Source organism: Lathyrus oleraceus, chromosome 6 (assembly GCF_024323335.1).
Source record: "Lathyrus oleraceus cultivar Zhongwan6 chromosome 6, CAAS_Psat_ZW6_1.0, whole genome shotgun sequence".
Lineage (NCBI taxonomy): Eukaryota > Viridiplantae > Streptophyta > Magnoliopsida > Fabales > Fabaceae > Lathyrus > Lathyrus oleraceus.
The window spans coordinates 305,624,830-305,637,402 of NC_066584.1; the positions used below are offsets into that span (position 1 = coordinate 305,624,830).

At 31.0% G+C, this 12,573-nt stretch overlaps 1 long non-coding RNA gene and 1 other non-coding gene across 3 annotated transcripts in view; both read left to right on the forward strand.

Moving 5' to 3' along the window:
- The first annotated feature begins 635 nt into the window (after positions 1–635).
- On the forward strand, positions 636–830 carry LOC127099769 (U2 spliceosomal RNA). The gene has a single exon (XR_007794241.1). It is a non-coding gene; the product is annotated as a U2 spliceosomal RNA (small nuclear RNA).
- The window catches only part of LOC127096713 (uncharacterized), an 84,541-nt gene continuing 72,610 nt past the window's right edge, over positions 643–12,573 (forward strand). For both annotated transcript variants that reach the window (XR_007792779.1, XR_007792778.1), the window contains exon 1: positions 643–1,778. This is a non-coding gene — a long non-coding RNA (uncharacterized LOC127096713). The remainder of the gene's footprint in view (positions 1,779–12,573) is intronic.

Here is a 12,573-nt window from a genome sequence, read left to right on the forward strand (position 1 = left end):
GCATAAATGAGCAAAATGAGACAAGTAATAAGTTATTAAATGAAAATATAAGAGTTTTTAAAATTTGAGTTGGGAGAGAGATTGTTTTAGCAAGGAGAGAAGTTGGTAGAAAATAAATAAAAGGACATGAAGTTGTACACCATGTTAGAGAAAATATACTATTAAGTTGATGTGCTTAGAAATACATAGATGGGTTAAAAGAAGGTTTGAGAAAATAAGTAGTGAGGGCATGATAAAGAATGTGGAAGCAAGTATAAGTTGTAATTGGTCTGTTCCAAGTCTCCTTGCATTGTGTTGTTAGCTTCCTGCTGCATAACAAAACATAGGAGACATTACATGCTGCTGCATAAGAATTATACCATATAACATGTGAGAGAAGATAATATTAAGTTAATTTGAGGTGGTTAGAAATACAGGAATCGTAGTTTAAACTGTGAAAGGCATAATATCCAAGCAACATTATGGTAATCCTGAATGATAATGTAACCTTAAAGGCTAGTTGATGATTGATTGATGAAGCAGTAACGCAACAAGGGTTCAAAATGGTGTACTGCTTTAAGCCCCACATCGGGAAGCAAACGAAGAAGCAGAGGAAATGTGTAATATAAAAACCAGAGCCAGCTGAGGGAAAAAGCATACCTTTCTCGGCCTTTTGGCTAAGATCAAGTGTAGTATCTGTTCTTATCAGTTTAATATCTGATATGTGGGCCATTGGTCCACACGATATTAAATTTATTTCTTGAGGGGAAGAGTCCACCACAATAGCTTGCTATTGGGTCTCTTGTGTGTCGCTTTTGCGTTGCACTATAGCAATTGCTGGCGCACCCCACCAATCCAAGTATTAATCTTTTCTTATTCTTCCCTGATTTTCAATTATTTTACAATAGTAGGATTCTATTCATTATTTGTGGCAAGCGACTTATTATTTTCATTCAAGTTCACCCTATTTCAACTGTCTGTTCGATGTGGGGACTAATACCACTGTGGTAACTTACAAATTTGCTTCTCAATTTTTACAAAATACTTCCAAGTTCTTATCAAAGAATCATACTACAACGTAAGCAAAATTTTTAATATCTTCATATATATAGCAATCAAATTTTATATTAACTGAATCATTTCGTTCATCAACAACAACTTTTTACTTTTTCTTTTCAAACCACTAATCATATACCTTTAATTTTTTCTTATGTCAAATACTGTGTTTCACCTTTTCTTTTCACATAAACTCTTTACTCTTACTTTTCATTTCCATTTTTTATGTTCAAATTCTACTTGTACATTTTTTTTGTTGTGTTGTTTTTGTTCATGTCCCTAATACAACAATGCCAATTGATTAGCATGAGAATAATATGTTATATTTTTTTCTTCTGAGATTTGTGGTGCTCGTGTTGTCACACTCAATCGAAATGATAATAACTTATTTGTTGTTTCATCCATATTATTTGCACACAAAAATTATCTTCAGTGGCGTGCTCTCTGCTCTGTTTCAATTGAGAATAATGAAAATATATATCTTCAAATTTCGGTTACACACTTTATTATTTCTTTTGATTTGGTGAATTCTCTTGATTTTGATTATGTAATTGAAATTAGTAGATTGTGAGAGAAACTTAAGAAATTCAATATTTCATATTTACTATTAAGATATTTTTATGATAATTAAGTGATGAACATATGATTGTATATACATATATTTATATTTATATTTGAATTTTCCGACAAGAATGGAAGGATCTATATTGAGTCCTGCATTGGAAGCATTGGAGCATGTAAAGGTATGAAGAAGGAAAAATTCTCACAAAATCTTTATTCATGGCTTTTTAATTATTCCCTATAAAAATACGTCTCTGAATTGCAGAGATCAGAGATTCAACATGATTATGACTCTTCATAATACAAATTTTTATACATCATGATTTAGAAAGAGATTGAAACTAAAACATAAAGGATTCAATTTAGCTGCACAAATTCTATACCGTGACTATCAAGGTATGAAATATCCGAGATTTAATTTAATTAATTATTGCTAATAATTATACTATTATCTTCTTACTATTTCATTTGCAACTGCAACTTGTTAGTAGCATGAATTACACAGTACGATCATATTACATAGTTTTTGTCATAAGATGATAATTAAACTTAATCTAAAATCACTCAATTGAATTATAGGTTGGATTGAAGTTTATTCCAGATAGAAAAAGTTCTATGAAAGCTATTGGTACAGGAGACCTATAATTCCAGTATCATTTAGTATTTGCTGAGAATCATAAAGTTCCGGTATCATTTTTTTACCATATTATTGTTATATTCAATATCTAAATTAACTTGAGTTATATTTTAAACTTATTTAATGTTTTTATTTTGTTCTTTTTGTTCTCATCTATAGTGGAGCAGTTTTTTAGTTTTATTATTTATACATTTTGATATTATAAAAGTATCATAGTCGCATAATACGTAACATCCAAAAAGGGTTATAGTTTGATTGAACACCTTACTACATATTAAAGCTTTGATAAATAATGACTTTATTCATTTAATCATTCTATGGTGGGTTTCTTAAACAACATACCTTTATTTTCCAAATTCTTGGCTATTGTAACCAATTTAGTGTATTCAATGAACACACCCCTTTCAAGCTCCTTCATTTGAAACAAGATAGTTATGAAGCAAATGGTAAGTTCAACTGATACTTTTCTGATCCATTTTACATCATGCAAAGTGTGAATAAGAGTGTACTCAATCAAAGTGAAATTCATCATATTAGGATACAATAAACTCAAGTGTATTGTGCCAGAGGTACGTCATAATGCATTTTACCATAAAGAAGTGTAATTCTTTAGGGTTTGCTTTTAAAGCGCACACATGCAAGCACTAAACATGATCTCAGGACGATTTGCTGTAATATAAAGAAGGGAACAAATAATATTTCTGTATTTACTTTCTTCTACTGTCTTGCTTTCCTAATCTTTGTCTTAATATTACAAAGTGTTAATGGGAGTTGACATATCATTGACATTCTGCTACCCTAATCTTTTGAGAAATTCTTTGCAATATTTTGATTGATTTTTTTTGATGAATTTTAAGACAAAAAATAAAACAAATAGAAATTATAATAAAAATAATGATAAAACTTAAAACGAAGATCGTCCGATTATCATCATCATACGGTAAAAAAATAAAAACGTAAAAATAAAATTTGGGACCCTCTAAAAAGTTTGAGACTGTGTGGGACTTAAAATGTTAAAGCTTAAAAATAATGTTTACTGAAAGTTGGAGGAAGGTCAAAAGTGGAAAGGATATGCAAATGTATGTGTATGCATGCAAATGCATGGGGTATGCAAAAAAAGTTTTTTTTAAAAGGTATGCTAAAAGTTTTATTTTGATACTAATGGTATGATGAAATAAACATCTCTTAACTTTAAAGATTTTTGTTAGGGTGGTCATGTAAGTATGTCCTATATCGGGTAGGCTGCTTAAGATTATGTTGAATATAAGGTTAGACTACCAAATCCCCTCACTTGTAGGATATAAAGTTTTGGATAAGATAATAGTCCTAGAGTCATGGACTATACCCTTGTTTTATCATGAGAAGGAGCAAGTCTTCCTACGGTAATCCTTCGGAATAAGTCTCATCTAGGCGGGACCTTAATAACGACCTTTGCAGGTTGATAACATAAAGTCACCCTAAGTTAAGAGGGTTATAGAAGAGATCCCCAGAGTCATGGATCGAACTCAAAGCTCTATCATGAAGAAGTGCTGGCCTTCTCATGAAAAACCTTTTGAATTGATCTATTCTAGGCTGAATCGTCATCAAAGACCCTACGGGATGAAAATTCCGGTGGCCTAGACAGGACGACCCCTTACTCAAGCTTAATTTTTCCTCGAGCTTGAGTTTTAGCTTCTCACGGAATATCAATTCCCACCAATGATATATGAAATTTTAATAAGATAAGATAACAATAAGGAGCATAAAAAGAAAAATAAATAAAGGAGAATCATTAAACAAACAAATAAATAAAAGCAAACAAACAAAGATGCACACAAAACCCCTAAAACCAGAGGTTAGGATATACTCTCTCTAGGAAAAGTATAAGAACTCCCCAGCAGAGTCGCCAGCTGTCGCGACTGGAAAAATGACAGAGTCGCCGCCATCCTTTATTCGTTCCTAAGGAACATGGAAATATGATAAAACCTACTAACTAAAGGTGAGATTCTGGGTTCAGGAGTCGGTTAAGTAAGGAGAAGGTGTTAGGCACCCCTTACCTCTATTGTACTTAATATGATCTTCCTTTAATTCTAGGGTTAGTGTGTTTCTAAGTGTTTGCTTTAATATTTATTAACTATTTAATTATTTACAAAAAATGTTTTATTAAAAAAATAAAATTTATTAAGAGAAATACCTAAAAAGGTTTTTGATTATTGTACTCGCCAGAGTTTACAACTCTATGCCTACGTACCTCCAATTTTATTGGAGAATCAGAGTCTCGTAGTTCTGGTAAAAAAATTTGTTGAATGTTTTTATCCCTTGAAAATTCTCACGCATCGGAGGCGGAGAAGTGATTGATTTTAAGAAAACACCTTAATACACTAAGGTAGAGGAATTATAGTTTGAAGTGTGTTGAATTTGATTTTATCCCTTAATTGTTTGTAAAAATAATATTTAAGTTATTTAAGAAAAAAAATTAGTGATTATACTAGAATATTAGACATAACCCCTTTATCCTGATTTCATCCCTAATTTAATCCTTAAAAACCTTAGAGTTTTATCCCATAATTTTATCTTTTGTATTTTTAATAATTTAGAAGTACAAATTTACTCTCACATTATAAAATTAAGATTTACTTAATAATGAGATCCAATTCTAAAAGGCTAGAAATGAGCTAGGCCCCAAAAATACTATTATGATATATAAAAAAATAATACGATGTAAAGTGTGTCATTACAATTCATATTGACAGTATAAAAAATACTATAATGTAAATTGTATCATTACAATTCATATTACAATTCATAAGTAAAACAATAGAAAAAAAGTATATATTTTTTCTAAACAACCACGTGAGAATGTAATGAGATAATATGAGAGTTTTTAAAATAAAAAGTTAATATAATAATAATAATAATAATAATAATAATAGTAATAATAATAATAATAATAATATTCTTAAAAGGCCTAATGCCACGGTAATATAAATAAAAAGAAAAGAAAATCAATGATTAAAAAAATAACAAATAAATAACTAAATAGAGAAATAAAAGAGACATGGATTACCATGTATTTTTCTTCTCTTTAATTTCATGGGATTCACTTCCACCATGAACATGACCTTACTTCCTTTCTCTTTTTCGGAACATAAAGCAACAATTTTTTCAGCGGCGGATGTGCGACGATGGCAGGTTCGAGAGAGGCGTCAGAGATGGTGTTGTCCGGCGTCGAAGATGGCTTAGCGGAGGCTGTGTGGGCCCGGTGTAGGAGGTGTCAGATTCGCGTGTGTATGAAGTTGGATTCAGTTTCTATTTGTTGTTGTTTCTGTTCATTGTTAGGAGGATGCTGTCATTTGCATATTAGATTGGTTTCGCTTTGAGAAACAATTCGAGATTCTATTTGATTTTATTCTTGAGATCAACTTCCATTGCCATGGTGTCAAAAGTTGCTAGATGATTGAACGGAACAAATTTCCATCTTGTTTCCCCATCGATGACATTAGCAAACAAGCACAAATGCTATATCGTCGGTGGCGTCATGAATATGTCAGAGATAGCTTCTAAGGATTATCCGTTTATCGATTTTTTAGAACGAAAACACCGATTTGGAACGCTCTTTTTTGTTGGTAATGAGGTTTGTGAAAATGGAATTTTTCTCTGCAGTTTTTATTCATGTTTGAATGTTGTTGTGAGAGTGAAGTTGTGGTTTATTGATTATCAATCGATGATAAAGATATTGATTTGAAGATTTCGTGCAACGAAAATGATGGTGTTGTTTTGTTATCTTTTAAAAACAAAATTATGAGATTTTTATTTAAAAGAAACTGTTTCTAATAGTAAATTTGGTCGAAGAGTTCATAATATGCATTGCAAAATTGAAATAAAATCAACAAAAATTAGACATAAAAAAAACAAGACTATGGTGACAAAAATTCACAAATACATCATGCGTAATCTAAGTAATTAAATTCACATCGATGATTTTTTTTTATGACGGATTAAGGTAAAAAATGCAAAAAGGTAAAAAAAAAAATCAAAATTTTAAAAATAAATTAATAAAAAAATTGAAAATAATAAATAAAAAGTAAAAAGTGAAAATTTTAAATATAAAATAATGTTTAGTGAAAGTAAAATATAAAAGGAGAGAAAAATTGTTGGAGTGAGCAACTTGATTAGACCATTACACTCATAACTTTTTATTTAAGTATTAGGAAGTTCCATTCTTAATGGTAGACCATTTCACTTTTTGTCATTTCAGTTTACGGTTCTTCTACCGTTGTTACTTCTTTTAGTTCTTATACCACTATCACTACTCTCGGGGTTTTACAACAATGATAATTTATTTAGCATTGGTTCTTATATCGAGGACGATTGAATTCTCAATCCCGAGCTATACAGGTACAATTCCCAAGCAAGAATGCTTTTTGGGCTTCCCCAATAAGTAACCATCTCCATAGAGCCTTTTCAATAAAGGACTTTCCTAACAAACTCACTCACCTTAAGTTGTCAGAGGAATCTATCTGGTAGTCGGTCATCCAGAATGATCGTTATCAATTATTTAGCGGGTATTCACCTCTTACATATCCAGCTTATTAACTTATCCCATATGAGGGATATGTTCCATCAAATGCACCAGGGTTTTATCAAAGGGTTACACCGGGGTTTTTCAAGGGGTTCCACCAAGGGTTGCATCAAAGAGTTTTTACCAGGAGTTCCATTAGGGATTTTATCAGAAGTATAAAGGATTTTCATCAATGGGTTCTATCAAGGGATTTTACCAAGGGATTTTATCAAAGGAATTTTATCAAAGGGGTTCAATCAAAGGGTTTTCATCAGATCATTATCCATCAAGGGTTCACCAGGGTTTTACCAAGAAGTTTCAACAAAATATTACTATCAAGGGATTTCATCATGGATTTATCAAAAGGGTTTCACCCGAATTTTCTATCAAAGGGTTCCACCAGAATTTTATCAAGGGATTTTATCAAAAGGGTTTTGTCAAGGGATTTGATCAAAAAGGGTTTATCAGGAATGTCATCGAAAGATTCCATCAAGGGATTCTTCCAGAATTTTACCAAGGGGTTTCATCTAGAGTGATTGGGGTATCAGTAGAGTACTACCCGATTCTCATAAAATGATCAGATGAGCATAGGAATCGTATGCAAGTTTCATCCAGAAGGGTTAAATTTGATCAAAAAGGGTTTCATCAAGAGGTTTCGTCAAAGGTTCCATTAAGGGGTTTTACAAGATTTCTATCAAGGGGTTTCATCAAGGGATTTCATCAAAAGGATTTTATAAAGGGTTTCATCTAGGGATTCCATCTGAAGTTTCATCAAAGGGGTTATATCAAAGGGTTTTCATCAAAATATTATCCAAAGGGTTTCACCAGATTTCTATCAAGGAGTTTCATAAAGGGATTTCATCAAAAGGGTTTTATAAAGGGTTTCATCTAGGGATTCTATTTGAAGTTTCATCAAAAGTTTCCATCAAGGGGGTCTACTAGAACTTTATCAAGGGGTTTCACCAAATTATCACGAGAGGGGCCTTATCCAAAGTGATTGTGATATCACTAAAGTCCTACTCGACTCCAGGGACATAATCAGATGATTATAGGCAAATATTACTCGGAGAGGTTGAAACTGATCATCAGGGATTAATCAAGGGGTTCCATCAGGGATTTGTCAAATGATTTCATTAGGGTTTTATCATCAGAGGTTCCATTAGAAGTTGTATCAGTGGTTTCATCTAGAGTTTTGAAAAGGATTTTATTATGAGTTTTATTAGGGGTTCTACCAAGGTTTATCAAACAACGACCGGAGGGTCGTCAGAGTCCTACCCAATTTCGGTAACATGATCAAATGATCATAGGAATTATATACAAATTTCACCCATATGGGCTGAAATTAATCGCCATGGTATTATTGGGGTTCCATCAAAGGTTGGTCTGGATGCCAATAGAGCATCAAGGATTGTTCAATCATTGCGTATTCCCAGAATCCACTAATTACGTGGTCAAAATTAGGGTCTCTCTATATATTTAATCATCTTCCACCGTGAGAAGATGAAGGCTCAGCGTCACCATCCTTTCAGTTAGAAGCTGATTAAATAGGGGCAGCTGTCGTACCCCAAATTTTGACCACCTTTTCATTTTTATTTTTAGCTGACACTAACACATCCAGAACATACCAGTCATCTGGTCAAATGACCTAAAAAGTTAAAGGGAGACCATTTTGATTTTTTAGTCCCTCTTAGGAGTTGATTTTAGTTTAGGGGTATTATTTAGATTTAAAAAAAACATAATTTGAAGGATTATGCTAAAAAGGGTTTATAACTATTAAAGTTATTTTTTTTCTTATTTTTAAAATAGATATGATTAGTAATTATAATAGTATATCTCATTAAATTATAATATTTAAAAACATAAGTATTATATTAGGGTGGGAATTATTTAATAAAATTATAGATTAATAGTCTATGAGGTTTTAAAAAAAATATATAGGTTAAAAGTTTAGTTATTATTTGTTATGAAAATATTTTAGTTATCTCGGTATTTAAATTATTTGTTTAAGTATGTGGAAGTGCTACTTTATTTCAAATAAGTGTAATGGTCTAATGTACCTATAGTACATGGATAGGGGTCTTGAGTGCAAGAGGTCATGAGTTCAATTCCCAAATGACTAATTTTTATAGTTTTTTCTTTCCTTTCTTGTTTTACTTTCACTAAACATTATTTTAAAATTAAAAATTTCACTTTTTTACCTTTTATTTATTATTTTCGATTTTTTTTATTAATTTATTTTTAATAAATATTATAATATTCATTTTTTATGTTTTTAATTATGTTTTATTATTATTTTCGGGTCAAATTAAATCTTTCTAAAAATAGATAATCTCATTCAATTCTTGACCTAATTCTCCATCTATAAATAGTACACAAATTCACACTTTTCAGGCATCCACAATTCACCGAAATCTTAAAGCTCCATCAACATCGATATTTTCGAAAAAGGCACGAGCAAAGAAGAAGAATTACGAGAAGGTCGGATCGGAAACGCAAAGAGTAAGGAGAAACAAAAGGAATTATTTTTCTCACCGGGGACAATCTCCTCCCCGTAGGTCGGTCCTTACTCCCTCACTTATACTTATTTGACATGTTATTTCTTGTTTGATGCTTAATAGAATATTGGTTTATTGTGGAATATGTTTTGTTTTTTTTCTATTTAAAAAAAAAAAAAAATTAATTGATAATTATCATTAAAAAATATGTATACACAATTGTTTTTTAGAGAATCAAACATAGTAATTATCTAACCAAATTGAATTAATATCATATAATAGAGAAACCAATCTCATATATTTCTTGAAACTAATACCATATAATACACAAATTTTAGGAAATTAAATCTTCAATTTAAATTAACATATTTCTTTAAACCAATTTCACAATAGTTAAAACCTAAACCAAACGCTAAAAAAAAACTCACACCCTATTTTTAAACTAATCATATTTTAACATGAATCGAACTGTTATATTTTAAAATAAGTCATTTAACCTTTTTCAATTAAATCCACATTTATCTATAAAAAACAGTGAGATCACACAACCATATGTATTTTAGAAACACATCCTAAATCCACTTTATCATCTTCAATATACAACTACCTCTGTAAGTAGGGAAAATGGACCAAATTTAAAAACGGCAACAACAAATTGTCTCGAATATATCCAGACGAAACTTCAATCTTTTTATCACAACCATGAAGCCAAACTACAAAAAAAACGAAGAACAATGTCAAACTTAAAGCCATACAAAATCGAGTCGGAAATTAACAAAAACTAAAACAAAATTCAAATTAAAACCAGTAGAACTCTGATACAAAACTAATTGAAATAGTGTTTAAAAAAAATGAACCGCAAAATACATCAAAAATCAAATTGAACTCGAATCTCACCGGAGTTTGTTAACTATTTGATTCCAGCCATGATCTCGTTTGAATCCACAGAGCGCCTCCGCCGCACAGATCTGTCACCACCATTACGGATCGCATGTTAGATCTGAAATCCACCGCTCACCCTTGTTTCGTTAATAATCACCTTGCAACTTTTGTGTTTTGTCAAAATTTGGGAGGAATATACAAGGTGTTATTGTTACTGGGATGTAAGATCCATAGATTTCCTTTTACAAAAAAGAAGAGATCGAAGGTTGGGTTGTGTGTTTGTGAATGAGAGTGAAATATTTGTTGAAAAAAGAAGAGATGAGCGTTCATATCGAATGAGGGAGAGAAGAAGCAGTTTTTTCTTCGTTCATTGTCATGAGAGAGAAAGTGAGAAATTGTTTGGTATCATTATTTTCCTTTTTAATTTTAATTAATTGGTTAATTATTTAATCAAATATTAATCGGGGATTTTATTTAATAGCTAAGATTAATTCATTTTAATTAATAATTGGGGATTTCTAAATTTTTAAATCCATGATTTAATCTATGTCATAATTGAATTTATTTATTTGTGGTTTGGTTATTTAAATTGGGATTATCACATGTAATTATTTATAATAGTCATATTTAATTAATTATGGATAAAATTAAGATTAATTAAAATAAGAATACGGGATAAAATTATGGGTAACTGCTAGGGCTTTAAGGGATAAAAACAAGGGATAAAAATAAGGGATAAAAACAAGGGATAAAAACAAGGGACAAGGGATACAAACACAAGGGATACAAACACAAGGGATAAAACACAAAGGATAAAAACAAGCGATACATCAAGGGACAAACATTTATAAAATTCTATAACAATTTCAAGGGATAAAAACAAGGGATAAAATTTATGGGATAAAATTATGAGATAATTTTAGGGATAATATGAGATAAAATTGTGGGATATATTTTTAGGATTTTAGGGATAAATAATCAGGAACATGATATTTTGTTACTTTATAATCATCGAATATTGTCATGGGTTTATTTTCTAAAATTAAAATATTCATCATATTTTGGTAAATTAACTAAGGGATAAAATCAGGATAAGAGATATGTTAAATTGCATATTATTTAATTTATTTTTCTTAATCAAATTAAATTTTTACAATTGAATAAGGGATAATAGGGGATAAAAACAAGGGATACACATATGGGATAAAACATTGTCTAAAAGTCTAGGATTTTCAAGGAATAAAATCGGGGATAAAATTGGGATAAAAGGTTATGTCTAATACCTAATTATGACTCATAACTTATTTTCTTAAATGAATTAAAATACTATTTTTGCATGGGATAAAAGGGATAAAATCAATTTGAACTCACTTTAAATCGTAAGACCTCTACCCTAGTGTATTGAGGCATTTTTCAAAATCAATTATTTCTCCGTCCCTGAGGCGTGAGAATTTTCAAGGGATAAAAACAACCAACCAAACAACATTTTCAAGAAGAACTACGGTACTCTGATCCTTCGCCTAATGCGAAGGTACGTAGGCATAGAGTTGTAAACTCTAGCGAGTACAATTATGACAAATATTTTTGGGTCTCTCGTCCATTTAAAAGTAATACCTTCGGTAAATAAATAAATAATTAATAATTAATAAATATTAAAGCAAACACTTTAGAAATACACACTAGCCCTAGAATTGTAGGAGGATCCCATTGAGTACAATGGAGGTAAGGGGCGCCTAACACCTTCCCCTTTCTTAACTGACTCCCGAACCTAGTCTCTCACCCGTAACTATTAGGTTTTATCATTATTTCCCTATTCCTTAGGAATGAAAAAAGGATGATGGCGACTCTGTCATTTTTCCAGCCGCGACAACATGCATGTTAAATATGATACCTAAGCAAGTTCAAGTATAATTCAAACATAGAAATTGATCAAACTTAGATCAAACCATAAAATGAACATCAAGAATTACATAGAACAAGTATATACATACATAGTTGATCAATATAGGTCAAATAGATAGGAACGATATTACCTACAATGATGATAGACGACGAGTGCCCTCACATATCCCGCACTTATAAATCAAGGAATGTACAAGCATAGATATAGAGTAGGCATCATATATAGATTTAAACGCAATCTGAGATATCAAGAACATTAAGTTCCCTACGGATGTGGAAGAAAGGCTCTGTCGTAAATGGTTTTTTGAAAATATCGGCAAGTTGATTTTTGCTATCAACATGCTCGAAGACAACATAACCTTTCTCAACATGATCCCTAAGGAAGTGATGTTGAATTTCAATATGTTTAGTGCGCGAATGTAGTATAGGATTTATGGTTAAATTTATGGCGCTTGTGTTGTCACAAAAAATGGGAATTGAACATTGAAGTCGACTAATTGTTGTTTGAGCCCTAAAATTTG